This window comes from Convolutriloba macropyga, chromosome 4, assembly GCF_964194025.1.
Source record: "Convolutriloba macropyga chromosome 4, txConMacr16.3, whole genome shotgun sequence".
NCBI classification, from domain to species: Eukaryota; Metazoa; Xenacoelomorpha; order Acoela; family Convolutidae; genus Convolutriloba; species Convolutriloba macropyga.
Genome location: NC_134471.1, coordinates 40869968 through 40885052, shown reverse-complemented (window position 1 = coordinate 40885052; position 15085 = coordinate 40869968). Strand labels below are relative to the sequence as shown.

Genomic DNA, 15085 nt, shown 5'->3' with positions numbered 1-15085 from the left:
CATAGCGGGAATTTGAGCAGATTGTTACGAAAATGTTATGACTTTCTTGCTTTTAAGGAATTTTGCTGAATTGAATTTTCTCATTTTTTAATGATTGCAAAAAGAGACAATTGGCTGCTGAAATAAACAGTAAAGTGTGATTTTTTGAGAGCTTAGATCAGAAAATCGGTTGAACCATCAGCATTAATTAGCTTAAAAAATACACAATTTTTTGTTTTTTTAATAAGAATCCAGATTTTCTGTTGTTATGACCTCAAGTATCCCAGAATTGGGCACACTCTTTGAATTCTCATTTTAAAAATTGTCAACTTAACTCTGTGATGCGAATTTGTCTTAATTACCTGCCTAGAAAGACACAGTTTAATAAGTTTTTTTTTAAAAAAAAATTGAATTCTTTTTAACAGAAAAAGTTAAAAAACTTTTCAACTACAACCTGTGTTGAGTCAAACAGACCACAATTTAGCATCCTCACATTAAAAAATGGACCAAGCAGCAGGAGAAACCAGCAAAATTATCAATCAATTTTTTATATTTCCTTTGTCTTTTCACCTTCATACTTGTGTACATCAGTACTATATTAGTTGCTCATTTCATTTAGGTTTTTGCGAGAAAACTTAAATCAAATGTGTACATCACTTGTGTACATTAATAGAATGACACCTGCTCTTTGCATTTAAGTCTTTGTGAGAAAAACCATCAAGACAAGCTTTTGGTAAATAACAAAAATTAACTGTTATAATATGCAAGTTTAATTGTTCAAAAAAAGAAGAGAAAATATGTTCTTAATTTTTTTAGCTCCTCTTGTTTAAAACTTTTGGATTCCATTTGTTTTGATAATTTTGGAAACCTGTTGAACTAATAAAAATTAGGAAATTCTAAAAACTGAAAAGAGTAATCGACTGAAAGGGCAAGAACTAGAGAAACTTAACATTTTTTGGCTTTTTTGTCTTTTGAATAATTGATTTCAAAATCGTTATTAAAAAACTACGTTATTTTTATTTTTTTAAATATTTGGGTAATATAATAACGATTTTTAGTTTTAACATCATATATCAATAGTTTTTTTGTAACAATACAATTATTAAAAAAATATACCCCCTTTGAACCTTTTCTTTCCCCCTGTCTATACAAGTTTTTCAAAACTCAAAAATCTCATCCTAAATAAAAATCAAAAATCAAATGAAAAAATAGCATCTGGGGCTAAAAAATTATGTTCATCTTTTTTCGCTACGATGCGTGAACGAAAGTGAAGATTTAACTTTAAAAAAGCCCACCTCCACAATTTTGAAAAATTTTTGGAACAATAACCTCTTTCTCCTGAGAAAACAAAAGTCGTAGAACAGTCCGTTAGGAAGGAATTGCCTCAGTTTAGGTTTCGAAAATTGAATGTCAAAAGTTCAGGACGAGAAAGAATTTTGACGAAGTTGAGACGCATGCTGGAACCTTCGCCCCATTTTATCTCAGATCGAAGGGAAAACTTTGACAAACTTGAGACGTAGGTTAACATTCTGCGCTAATCACAGTCATCAAAATCTAAAATTTGAGAAGCTGAAGACGACAATGTCTAAGGCTTCACTGAAGAAAAATGTAATAGTGTTTTAATGCAAATTTTAATTGCAAATTATAATTGTTCGAAAAAACTCGTTTTTTTTTTCAGCGTATTCAGAGAAAGTTTATCCAGTAGAAATTGCTTTTTTAGGCTGAATTGATTGTTTTGCCCTTTTAATTCGCTATTAGTTTAATCATAAAAATTTCAACGAACTTCTACTATTCTAGACACAACTTTGTTTAAGGTAAGGCGAAAAACAGATTTTTCCGCTTGTGGTAGTTAACTATTTGTTTGAGCTCAGAGGTAATGTTTTGGCTGCAAAACTTGGAACCATTTTGCTTTCGAGTAATTTTGAAAAAAGAGCTTTCATTTTAAAAACGAACTAACTAAACTTACATAATGACAGATAGGAAATATTGAAAATATGGACATGCAGAGTTCACCAAAAATTTGACATTTGACAACGAAAATTTAAACTATTTGGGATAGTTCTACATAGACTATATACATTCATTTCTTTTAAAATTAGGCTAGTAGAGTAGAACTTTAGTGAGAAGCGACTACTACTAAAAGAATAAAACTGAGTTTTTCTCCTGCTGGATAAGATACAATCAAAATTTAAGGTTTTCAAATTCCTTAATATTGCTGTTTTCTAACAGAATATTAACTATTAAATCTCCTTGCAATTAATGAAAACAATGGTTCACTTTCCTGAAACAAAGTTTGCATGATTCTTTTTAAAACTGTATTTAAAACACTCGCAACTATAGCTACAAACATTTATGAAAAAAAATTGCAAGATAATTTGTTAAAAACACCAATGAGGGCAGCGTTTGATCGTTACGAACCTGGAATAATATTGTAAGAGAACGTTCCATTTTGCAGGATCTGACAAGATAGACGTTAATCTTGCAAATTTTTGTGTTTATAGCGAGATTACCATTTTTGCAATATCTAACAAGATTCTTCAATCAATCGGTCTCGTGTCAGGTTAAACGTTAAAAAACAACTATAACACTGCACTGCTTTTCTCTCGAATCAATATTAACAAGATAGCCAAAAGGTTGAAAGGTTTAGTAAAAGATTTCAGCCAACTTCAATTTTACTGGTCCGGCAATGCTGTCAAAATCTGTCGAATCTGTCGCGAGGTTTTATTAAATTCAAAATAACTATTATGGTATAACATTTTACAGACATATCTGCAACTTGGTTGATTTGTTAAGAATTTTAGATGAATTTCACTTTTTTAACGAAAATGCACGCGGCGGTACTCCGCAAGGTAAACAAACATATTTTCATTTTCATAAAGAAAAGCGAGCTTACCTTGTTAATCGAGGAAAACCTCGAGCCTCAGGAAATATTCTGCAATCAGTAACATCAAATATTTGTTTTTCGGCAACAAATTACGTTCGCAGTATTACAAATTGGAGTAAACAAAGGTTATTTTTTGTTGAGATTTAAATATATGATTGATAACTGCGGGATATAAGCAGTTTCAATGTTGTGTTAAGAGATGCCCTTCAAACTCGTTTGAACCACTTATCAAAAGTGGACAAAAAGACGCACAGCTTTGATATTTAATGAAGACAACAGAAAATTTGTTCGCATCTTGAGAAAAGTAACAAAAGCATGAGAAATGGCCAAGTTAGCGGCGAGTTGATAACAAAAACCACCAGTTTTTTAATGGTTGCTCAATTAATGAATCTATATTATCGTTAAAAGCTGAGATGGCTCAAATTTGAAAAGTCTCTGAAAAATTATCTCGTGTAGTTTTATTACACACAGGTAGCAAATATAAAAGAAAGCAAATAAATTATATTGTTTAATTTTATCACTGAAGTCATGTTATAACTGAAGTTATTTTAACCAGCATGTGGTAATCTGTTTACCAACTATAAAAGCTATACGTGAACAAAATATATAAACGCAAAATGACATTTTGCTTTTTGGCCTCGTTAAGCAAAATTATATCTCATAACTAATTTATAACCAACATTGCCACCTGAGGTTATGGTTTCAGATCACAGATAAGTTCTCTTCGTCGCACATAAGAAGCGCTTTTGCTAAAATTGGTCTGCTCAAGTAATTAGATTGTTCAATTTTAGACTTTTTGTAATTTATAACAGGTAAGCGCTAGTTATAAGTCTAGTTGCAGCAGCCAAAATAAACATATAAACCAAAAAATCAATAAAAAATCTGAAACCAAAACCGGGACAGACATCATTGTAGTTAAAAATCTTTTGTTTAGCAGTCAAAAATAGACCATTTTGTATGGTTATTTAAAATAACAATTGGAGGTTAAAAATAATGAACTGTGATATAAAAGATGCGCAGTTTGAGTATATACATACGCGTGATAAAAAAGCGCGTGTAAGTTTTTATAGTGGTTATGCATGAATTTTCCTTTTGAATCGAGAAGGTCGCAAAATGCACTTCTGTGGAATGATATATGACTTATTTATCCGTCAGATTTGTACGTGATTTATTACAGAAAATCTCGAGATAAGCTAAGAGGTCGATTGCTACACAAGCACAAACACATCAATTGGTTTTTACAAAAAGGTGCTATGATCGCACGTTTTATGGCTGCAAGATGTGTAAAATATTAAAATTAAATACCACAAAAGCCGTCACCCTTCTAACATATTGCTTAAATGTCATTTTCAACGCACAAATGATTGATCATCGCCTTTTCGCTGTCAATGCAAAAGTGGGGGCAAGATTGAATTTGTTTTCCAAGCATAGAACAAATATTTTCACGCCAAAATTAAATTTGCATAACCGTAATCCTAAAACTTGCTGAATTATTCAGCCGTGTGTGTATAGCGGAGACGATTTGTATACCATAAACATGTGAATACAAAATAATGCCACAGGGTTTCAAAATAGAGCTTTACGAACTTATCATAAAAATCAGGCCAAGACAGCCAAGTTGGGGGTAGCAGAAAACTAAATCGTGGAAAATTGACCCTAAAATGAATTATTTTTGGGTCATTTTTGCTGGAGGAAAATGGGAACAATAGCTCAAAATGTTCTTAGCGTATCTGAAAGCTTTGAAACAAATATATTGCTCTACCGAAAATCTGCCAGAATTCTATACTCAACAAACAACTTTTAGCAATAAAGAAGAATTTAGAGATCAATTGAAGATTTCCTGAAGGCAACCCAATGGGATGAAAGTTTGCAATAAATACATAGAATGTTTATACTATGAAAAGAAAAAATTGAGAATATATCAAATTTTCAAGAAAACGATCGAATACGGCAAAGTTAATATTTGAAAATAATTGATTGACCTGTTAAATATTTGGCGCAATTCGATTCCTTTTTTAATAAATGACTAAACGAATGCGCAGTTTTATTTCTTATTTGGAAAGAGTTTTTCATTTTTAATCCAAAAATGCATCTTTGAAAACGTCATAATTTATAATTTTTTCACTATCTAAATACTAAAGAAATGGAAGGTAAATTTACTTAAACTGAGTTAAGGTAAACCGTTGTTAAGATAAAGTTAAGGTAAAGTTTAACCTTAACTTTACTTTAGCTTGAGTTAAGGTAAAAATTTACCGTAACTTTGTTAAATTAAAATTACCTTAAATCATCTTAACTTTTTTGTAACATTCTGCTGTAAAATTACCGAAAAATAGTTAGGCCTGCTTAACAAAAACAAACACGGCTTCAATACTCCTCTTCGAGTCGTAGAAACAGATGAACTAGACGATTCAAAAAATTGGACTCAAAACCCAAACATTATTTTTTCAAGGTGAAAATTGTAAATGGTCGCTTTTGTTCGCCTTCCAATCCTTTGAAGCGTCGTTCGTTAAAACACGCCAATATTTTTTCCTCATTCTCCAGTGTACAACGGAATTACCATAATATTTAGGTACTTTTACCTTGCTTTACCTGAATTTTACCTTAAGACACCTTAACCTACCCAACATTTACCTTAATTTCCTTAGTTTTTACCTTAAATTTACCTGAAAAATTAAGGGGCACCACCTGTACTTTTAATCTGAACAAACCTTCGTTACCTTTAAATTACCTCAAAATTTCATCTTAATTTTTAAGGTAAATTTTGTTTCACTATAATTATTTACCTCAAAAGTTCAGGTTAAAATTAAGGTATTGTTATGGGGAATTTCAGGTATTTTTTCAGGTATTTTTACTTTAAACTTTAAGGTCATTTTTGCAAGTTTTTAAGGTGAGTTCTGGTAATTTTATTCTTAAATGTTCAGGTGTGTTTTTTTAGCTAAATTTAGGGTATGTTCAGGTAAAATTTCGGGTGGTGCCCTTTATTTTTTCAGGTAATTTTAAGGTAAGTTCCAGGTAAGTTAAGGTGTTTTCTCTTGGATATCTTTAAGAGTTATTTCGGAACGGCATTAATTGGGAAAACGACGGGATTATTGGTTATTAAAAAACTGATTAGAAGCATGAACAAGAATGCTTCATTGAAAACTTTCTTTAAGCTCTCGTACAGTTTTAAAAACACGAGAGCCCGCTGATATTAGGATGTGTCCGTATTTGATGTCCTGGATTCAGTCAAAAATAACAACAGTTGCCCTCAGGTGTCATACCTAAAACTTGTAGGGAACAAAACAATTGTTAAAATGTGAACACCGATAGTTTTTTTCAGCAATCTGCTGTTCAAAAAAATTTTTTAAAATTTTTTGAAGAAATCAAAATCGCAAAAAAGCCTTAGTTCATGTTTTCGTTTTTTTTACAAAAAGAAATAAAAATAAATGTTTGTTTGCGAAAACAAATAGCAATATCCTACGGGGGCATGAGAATTTATTCATTTCCATTTTATCCGATGCTATTTTACCCAACCAGTTTTTTTTTACCCAATGCCATTTCACCCAATGCTAACTTACCCAATGCCCTTTGATCTCTTCATTCAATTATCCGATGCCCCGTTGTTATTGTATAATATCATTTTCCATGGGCCATTCAATTATATAGTGGGCTAGTTAGTCAATCTGGTAATTTTGACAATAGGGTAAATTAAGTTTGGCATTTTTGTAAAATGCCATTGGGTAAAACGGCAGGCTGAGTATAATGGCGTTGGGTATAATAAAATTGAGTAAAAATTAATTGGCTAAAAGGTTCTAACAGCTACCATACACATTTTTAACAGTTTTAACCTATATTTGAACTGCTATTTTCAAGCTCATTAGCAGATAATCAGAAAAGACTAAAGAAATTTAAATCATTAACGTCTTATAGATGATATCTCATTTAAGATCAACGGTGTATATATCACAATTGTTCAACTTATCCGCAACCAGTTTTCTCCATTAAAAAATCTTCGAAAAAAAATTATTTGATTGATTTCAGGCGTAATCTTCGTGATAATGAGAAAGTATGAGGCAACAAAATTCTTTGAAAACTAAGTGTGAATAATTGCAACAAAAAAAACATTTCCTGTCAACTATTTTTTTCCGTACAAATAATAGACAAACGCGTTACTTCTTAGCAGCAGTTTTGCCAAACATAGCTTTGGAATCGGAGGAGAGGCAGTTTTTAATATAAACTATTCATTTAATTGGATCTTAAAAAATTGAAAGTCCAACAAAGTTTTTTTTATGTAATTTGCAATTTTGCTTAATTTGAGTGTTAAAAAGTGCATCAAAAGACACGTTTTCAGCGGAACAAAAACACTGTGATTGATTAATATGTTCTCGGGGAAAAATTGAACTGTTTTCAAGTGCCCAATGTTGCTGCGCCGAAGAACTTCTGAGTCTACGCTAAAGTTGTGGGAACTTTTGATTTGTAAATTTTTGATTTCAGTTTCGTAGGGGCAAAATTAAATTCGTAGCATATAAATTCATGTGTTGTATTCTAAGAGCACGCTAATTGACCAATTTTTGAAAATTCAAATTTCTGGAGTTATTCAATGATACTATTTTGTTGCCTATAAGAAAAAAATCAATTGACTAAAATTAGTTTTGAAACAAATGGTCGGGTGTTATGTTTAAGGAACTTGGGAACGAGATTTCTCACATGGAGACTAAATAATAATAGGCAGTTGATGATTTAACAAAAAAAGCAGAATTCCAAGCCAGACCGTTTAATGCGTCTTTGAGGCCAAATTTGTTTTTATTCACAAAAAACAGAGGATGTTGTAATCAAGATTCAACATTATAGTTATATTGGCAAAAGATTCCTAGTCCAAAAATTACTCCCATTAGGGGGACAATACCAACAAGGTTTAACCTGTGCTGTTTAAGTTCACTGTTACTATTATTGTTCTGACGCACCTGGTTGGCGGAGGAACTAAACACTCAAATGGCACTTTGTGCAGTCAGTTCTGGCCTATCGGTATATCCATCATAGAGAGATGTGAGTGGTACCATTAGAAAGCCCGTCAAGTGTAGAATGTAGACTTAAAAAATTTTTTTATATATCTTTTTTTTTCACGGAGTTATCGAGGTTTAAATTTTTGCGAACATTTGATAATTTCAGTTGTTTTTGTTCACATTTTCCCGATTTTTGCTGTTTTTCCCCAGTCAATATGGTTAAATTTTCAACAAAAGTGTAAAAAATTTCATTTCTAAAGACGGATTAAAGTTTTTGAACAATTTGGTGCAAAATGTTTGCAAAATCTTTGGCTAAATTTGTAGCATTTTTCCATCAAAAATGAAATTTTTTAGCACATTTTGATTATATTAACCAGAAATACAGACTCAAAAAACTGAAACAATCTTTAAAACTCCCGAAATGACTTGTTTTATTTTTCCGTGCTATCAGAGTGCTTTGGAATTGATTATTTGCCTGTTTTATTCTATTTAACTCGACAATTATAAAAGAACAATAAATAATTTTTTTTAATTTTTTTATCAGATTATTTGTATAAACAACATTGGAACAATTTAATGTACGACAGCAATAATAAGGCTGGTTTGGGTTCATTCCTAGTTTCGATTTGTGTAGGTCGCGATTTGTTTGCTTTTTGAAAAACCGTTTTGTGGCTTTTTTTGTTTCTTTTGATTTTAAAACCTCAATGCTGCTACACAAATGAGCATTTGTCATATATTCTGCTAGACACTCAAAGTTCCAACGGTTTCAACACTTTGTTTGCGTAAAGTGTTTTGGGATTTGGGATTTTTTATTTGTTATTTTATAGTCTTAGGACATATCCTCGCTAATGACATGTCCAATTGGCGTCCTATGGAAGTAAAAAGTAAATTCAATTAGCTTTTCCAACTAAAACTTTATTGCTTGATGACTTTCAAAAAATGTGTTTGCAAAACAAAAGATAGTGGATCTTCTAGATTTTGACATATTATATCATAATTCTCTCAATTTTGAGCGCTGTTTAAGCAGAGAGTTCGCATCATTGAAACTCAGTAGTCAGTGCGTTTTACGTGATAGGAAATGGTTTTGAACTTTGCGAATATGAGTTTTCATATTTTTTTGTACTTTACCATTTACAATTTTTGGACGTTCGTCTTTATTGTCTTTTTTCATTTTAAGTTAATGTCAGAACACATATCACAGCAACAGCGTTGCAAGAGGCACAATTGAACATATCTAGTGGTCTTAGTGAATAGGTTTTGGTCATAGCAACTTCAACACCATTTTCCACAAAATTTAATTGAAGTTTTGACTTTTGCTTATATTTGTCGTTCTGACTTTTGCTTATGTTTTTAGTCGTTTGAAATATTCTGGATAATGGCAGGTTTCAGGCTTCTTCTAGAGATAGAAATGATCCTAATTAAGGGTTTAAGTCCATAGCTAATGGTCTTCATAACTTTGAGTTTATTTGTTTTAGAAACTATAATTGTCTTTTTTAGTTTGCCGGCTTTTTTATTTTTATTTTCTTGTTTTTGTTAAAATTAATTTGAAGTTCATCAATGATAGATTGCATTGTTGATGTGCTGATATTTTTTTAAAAACTTTGCTTTCGTTCTTAAAATATTGGTTTTCTGGCTTTGATACTTTGAGTTACAGGTCCCCATTGGCTTTGAACACATACCAACTTATATCTATTTAATTTCAGTCTAGTTATGTAATATCAGTTTAGTTTTCATTGTTTTCAGTGTTTGTTGTTCTTTTATTAGTCGGAGGACGTATTCTGGAAAAAAAGAGGTCACAATGGCTTTTCTTGGAGCTTTAATTTAATTTTTTTAATGATTTCTTTCGATAGCTATTGTTTTTCTTGAATTGAAAGTTTTCTATTTTTCGAAAAACAAATTAAACTATTTTTTTAATTTTACTGTACTTACAATTTCTGTTTTTTTTTGCCTCTCACTAACGGCCCGTCCCAAGTCTTGTTTAAAAAATTACTAAGTATTTTGATAAATATAATTTTCAATTTATGATGCCAATTTGATGATGTCAAGTGTTTTTTAAAAATATTTAATGGGTTTTGCTCGTAATTAATGTTCGCTTTTGTTATTTCCTCATTTGTTTGATTTGTCGCGTAGTCTTGTTAATGGCAAATTTCATCAGGCCCTCTACAACCACATTGTTTAATTCATGGCATTTTTTGAGTATGAAATAAATTTTTTTATACACCAAATATTTTGAGATACATGTAAAATTTTTAAAGTTTTCTATCTCTTCCTTTTTTGCAAGACAATTAAATCAAAAATGTGGATAAGCAGGGTCGGTACATTATATGCAAACGCAAATTACCGAGCCTCCTTGGAATACCATTTATAAATCAGTCAGACTTGAAAAAATGGGAAAGAAAGAGGGAAAAAATAAGATGGATTTGAACAGAGTCCCAAACAACTAATCTAAATTTCCTACAATACCTCAAAGTTTTTATAATTCTTCATCGTATTACAATTGATTGCCCCAAAGAATTATTGAGAAATTACTTACAATACTGACCCAACATTCAGTTTTGATACGTCAGTGAAAAAAATTAGCAACAATTGAAATCATTTAAATAGCCAATATTAGCTTAGAAAATGGAAACATTTTTTCTCGACAATTACTGCCAAAATTTTAAAGCGTCATATTGGATTTCTAAGAAAGTTGTAGTTATTAATTTATTGGTAATCGAAAGTTGTTTGCCAGTATATTGATAGAACAAAACTTTTTGATAAAACGCTTGAGAGGCTAACTCAAAATATGCATAATAAATATGATTTCAGACTTATCTGTTTTTGTCGTTTAAAGTCCTGTAAAATAAATATCACGCATTTTTGATTTTGTATAATGTCTAATAAAAATCACATAAAACCTAAACACAATGCCACGATGGTCATAAAACTTAGACAAAAGTTCAATATAAATATTATCATAGATTACGGTAATAGATATTGGTCATTCTGTTTTCTGTAAATCAATCAGATCTGAAACTAAATTTATGAGTTGACTTCAAGTAACAACATTAATCTCGGACATTTGATCTCAAATACTCAGCTCAAGTAGTCAATGAAAACCGTCTGCATTTTGCTTAATATCCCAGTCTAAGGTTTTTTTGCGCTTTTAGTCGGCACAATGTTTTAATTGTTCCAACATTTCAAAAATGGGGGAATATATATGCGAGGTTGGCTTTTTTCATCAGTCAAATTTTCAACTTTTCAACTTTTGCTTAAGAATCGTAGGGAAAAAAGAAACGCACTATTTTGTAGCCATCAGGATCTAGTTTTCATTTTTACAAGAAATTATCAAAAATTTGAAAAAAGGGGCAACTCTGAAACTTTTGGAGGAAAATTGAGAAGGAAAAGGGAACGATCACTCGAGGGCGGGGCGGTTGGAGGTGGGCGGTCAGATTGGATTGATATTTAAGATAGAAACCAATGAAAAACATTGTCGTAAATTTAGTTCGGTTAAATGGAGACTTTTCCATAATACATTACAGTTTCAAGCCTAAAAACTAGCAAATTAAAATATATGACCAAAAATTTCCAAAAAAAAATCATGTCGATAACTTTGTTTAAAAACCTTTTCCATCCGTCTCCCTTATTTCTGCTGATTCCAAGCTAATGTGTCAATCCTTTTTTCTGTGAATCAAAAACATTTTTGTGAAATCGAAGACTTCAGGCAACTTAGAGCTCTCGAAATAGCAAAAAATCAAATTTGAAGATATAAAACTAAAATTAGAAAAAAAATTTTCTAAATTTTAAAGTCGTTTTTGCAAAAAAATTTCTTCTCATTCAACCAAAACTAGCCATTTAAATGTTTTCAGAAAATGAAACTCAAAAAATCAGTAACATGAAATGATCATCAAATCAACCAAATTCATTATTGAAAAAAGAAGGAAATCCTTTCTTTATAATGTCAGAGAAGACAGCTCAAACTAATCTTCTTTAGTAAAAAAGACAGATGAAATTGAAAAATTGAGGTTTTATAGTTAGGCAGGTTGAAAACCTTAATACAAGTTCACAATTTTCATTTGAAAAAGAGAATTAAAAAATTTCACTTTTCTTTGTTTTGAAAGTGCTCCTCAAACTGATCTTTTCCAGTCGTTGAGTGTTTTTGTGAATTGAACTGAACCATTGAACTCGTCATTGATTGCAAAACTCCTCATATGAAAACCAAAATTTCAATTTCAAGAGAAAGAAGGTTTTTGTGTTCTTTTTCAGCTCTCCAAAACGTTTTTAATTTTCATATTTCTTTCAAAAAAACTCCTACTTAAAAGAAGAAAAAAGTTAAAACACTTTTTTGATAACCAATGTTACTCAAAGCTAACAAATAAGAGACCGGCTTCTTGAAGAGCTTTCAACGTTCCTATAATGTTAAAAACAACTAGGTGCAGCGTGTAGAAACTGTCAAATGTACTAAAAAAATAGAAAATTACTTCAGTGAAAAACTTCGATAAAACTCGCAAAATTAAAAAAATTCAGAACCAAAACCGTGTCTATTAAAAGTAAATGTTAAGACATCTGTGTAATTGTTGAAAACAAAAATGCTCTGATTATTCTCATGAAACAACAAAAACGACTAAAATTATCGAAATAAAGGAAAAAAATAATTTACTGCAAAAGAAATGCCTCACTAAGTCCGCACCCAGTTGTTTGAAAACAATAAAATCAAAAATGAACGGTGACATACATTTTCTAAAGATCCGATACAAAAAAAAATTTTTAGTTTTAATTTTTTTGGTTGGCGAGGTTTGTATTTGTGCGAGTCTGTGCGTGTGTGTTTGTGTGTACGTGTGCGCCTGTGTAGATGTGTGCATTGTTGTGCATTTTTTCAAATTGTGTTGTGTGTCTGCGAGAGAGAGAGAGAGAGAGAGAGAGAGAGACACTGTGAGAAAAATGGTTCCGTCAAATTTTAGACACAAATAGAGGCAGAGAGTAAAAACTGGCAGAAACCATCGAATAAAGGAAAATTACCTACATATTGTGAAAGAATGCAAACTTAATTATGTTCAATGCTAAGGCTGTGCATTTTTAATCTCTCTGATAACAAGTCTGCGACATATTCAAAAATCAATTGTGCTCTTATGCTCATGGAATATTAAAAATGACAAAAAACCTTCAGAAGTTCATTTCAGAATTTACTGTCATTGATACAGTTGACGAAACATTAGTCCAGTCGAACTCCACGCCTTGTGTTCCAGAAAAAAAACACTCAAGCCATATTTAAAGGCTGACGAATTTTGCGTAATGATTACATGCCAAAAGAAAATTTTAATAAGATTCTTTTTCGTTGTGAGGTTTGTAATTGTGTTTGTTTATGTACGCGCTTATGTTTTTGTATCCATGTGTGCATGAAAGAGAGAGAGAGAGAGAGAAAAAGGGATGGTCAGTGTCAGAAAGATAGTTCATTCAAATAGTATAAACAAATAGAAGTAGAGCGCAAAAACTGTCAAAAAGAAAATAAAGAAAATATTTAGTACAAATTGCAGCTTCATATTTCTCCAATCTAACACTCTGGTGTTAAATGTCAATGATAGCACTTCTTCGAGATTTTGAAAAATTAATTGTCACGTTTGGCTGATGAAATTTTGAAAATGGAAAAAAATTCTAAAAACATTCAAAAGTTATAAAGTTGAAAATTTTCAAGTCCCATAGTTTATTGTCAAATTTACAGTTACGGATACAATTGCCCCAAAAAGTCCACACCTTGTTTTAGAGAAAAAAAACAAAGAAGACCTCAACAAACGGAAAATTTTTGTCTTTTCTGACTTCGTATCAGAAATTACGAGAGGATATCCTTCCTAATATAGTCTTGTAAACAGAAAGTTTAGCAAAATAACCTGGAAGGATCTTGGTTGGTAAAATAAATTTTGTACGAAGAAACAAGAAGCGGCATTGAGTGGAAATCTTTAAGACAAAAAGAATTTTATCACGTGAGCTTCTATCACCTAAAATCGGGTGAATGTCTGGTAAGATCTGCAAGGGAATCCAAAATCATTTTTTAAGATTTTATAAGAACTATTATCAGAATGATTATTTTCGCCTCTGGCATACATTCAGCTATGTTTTATGTAGTTCCGTTTGAACTGAACGCTAAATATGCTGACTGCGGCTCAAAAATAACAAGAATAAAGATAGTTGAGCAAAAGAATCCATCTGCATTTTCTTCGCAAAAATAATGGATGGTAATAACTTGGAAATATATGCCCTCCCCGGATTTTGTAAAGATTTGGACCCTAGGTGAAACCCGACGGTTATCATGCAGCATCCTTCAATAATTTGGCAAGATCTTGCAAAATGAATGCCAGTATTACAAGATCTGTCAACATGAATGATAAACTAGCAGGATTATTGTAAACTTGATCCCGACGAGCTCTCCACTCATTGGTTAGTTGGAGCATCAGCTCTCATTTTGGGCAAAAATTTGCCGCGTTTTAGTTGAGCGTATTCAGAAGGACAAAAAAAATGAAGAAATAAAAACTGGGCAAAGTGACCTCTCGTTAGGATGAAACTCACTGAAATGTGTGCAAATTTGTAAGTTTTTAATGTACCAATCCTTGAAGTGGAACAAATTAGATGGTATCAATATCAGATCTGTAGGGAAAGTGAAAGTATAGGAAACAGCATGTGAATAGCTCTCACTTTTCATTTAATTAAAGTCGCCCCCTCCTACACAATACACAAGCAGGAGGCGCAGGATAATAGACGAAAACTCCATAAGGCGAACGCATTTTAAGCAGAATTTAGCACTTTTAGTATAAATTTGATTGAAGATTTGCAATTAATTATCAATTGTGAGCTATATGTTGAAAACCCACTGATGATGCAAAACATCAATTGTCATAGCGCAGATCATTAAGTTTTTTTTTTCTGTTTGAAGTTTCCGTTTTTGATACTCACATTTTTCTAGAAAAAAGCGAAATGCGTTCACAATTAATAACTTAGCAGCATTTAATTCGGTTCAAAAATTTCAATAACTCTTTTTCAAAAATTGAATAAAAATTATTAGATTATTTTTCAAAATTTTCTTCGTCTGACCGAATTTTAGTCTAATATTTCCAATGCCTGCAAAACAAAGCACTGAGGGGACATCGAGGCAAGAGCAGGAAATTAAAAAGTGAAAAGAGCAGCATAATGGTGAACAAAAAATATTCACATGAATAAGTAACTTTTCCATTAACCAATTAGGCGCCCTTTTTGTCCGAAAAAGAAAAAA

The 15085-nt window shown here is 31.4% G+C and overlaps 1 protein-coding gene across 9 annotated transcripts in view; it reads right to left on the bottom strand.

Moving 5' to 3' along the window:
• The window catches only part of LOC142337673 (uncharacterized), a 120492-nt gene that overhangs the window by 34818 nt on the left and 70589 nt on the right, over nt 1-15085 (bottom strand). Inside the window, exon 1 of one of the 9 annotated variants that reach the window (XM_075387093.1) lies at nt 2873-3809. The exons of 7 other annotated variants lie outside the window; for them this stretch is intronic. The gene's annotated coding sequence lies outside the window, so the exon portion shown is untranslated. Of the gene's footprint in view, nt 1-2397; nt 2845-2872; nt 3810-15085 lie in introns of those variants that run through there. One more of the 9 variants, XM_075387097.1, reaches the window with a different exon arrangement.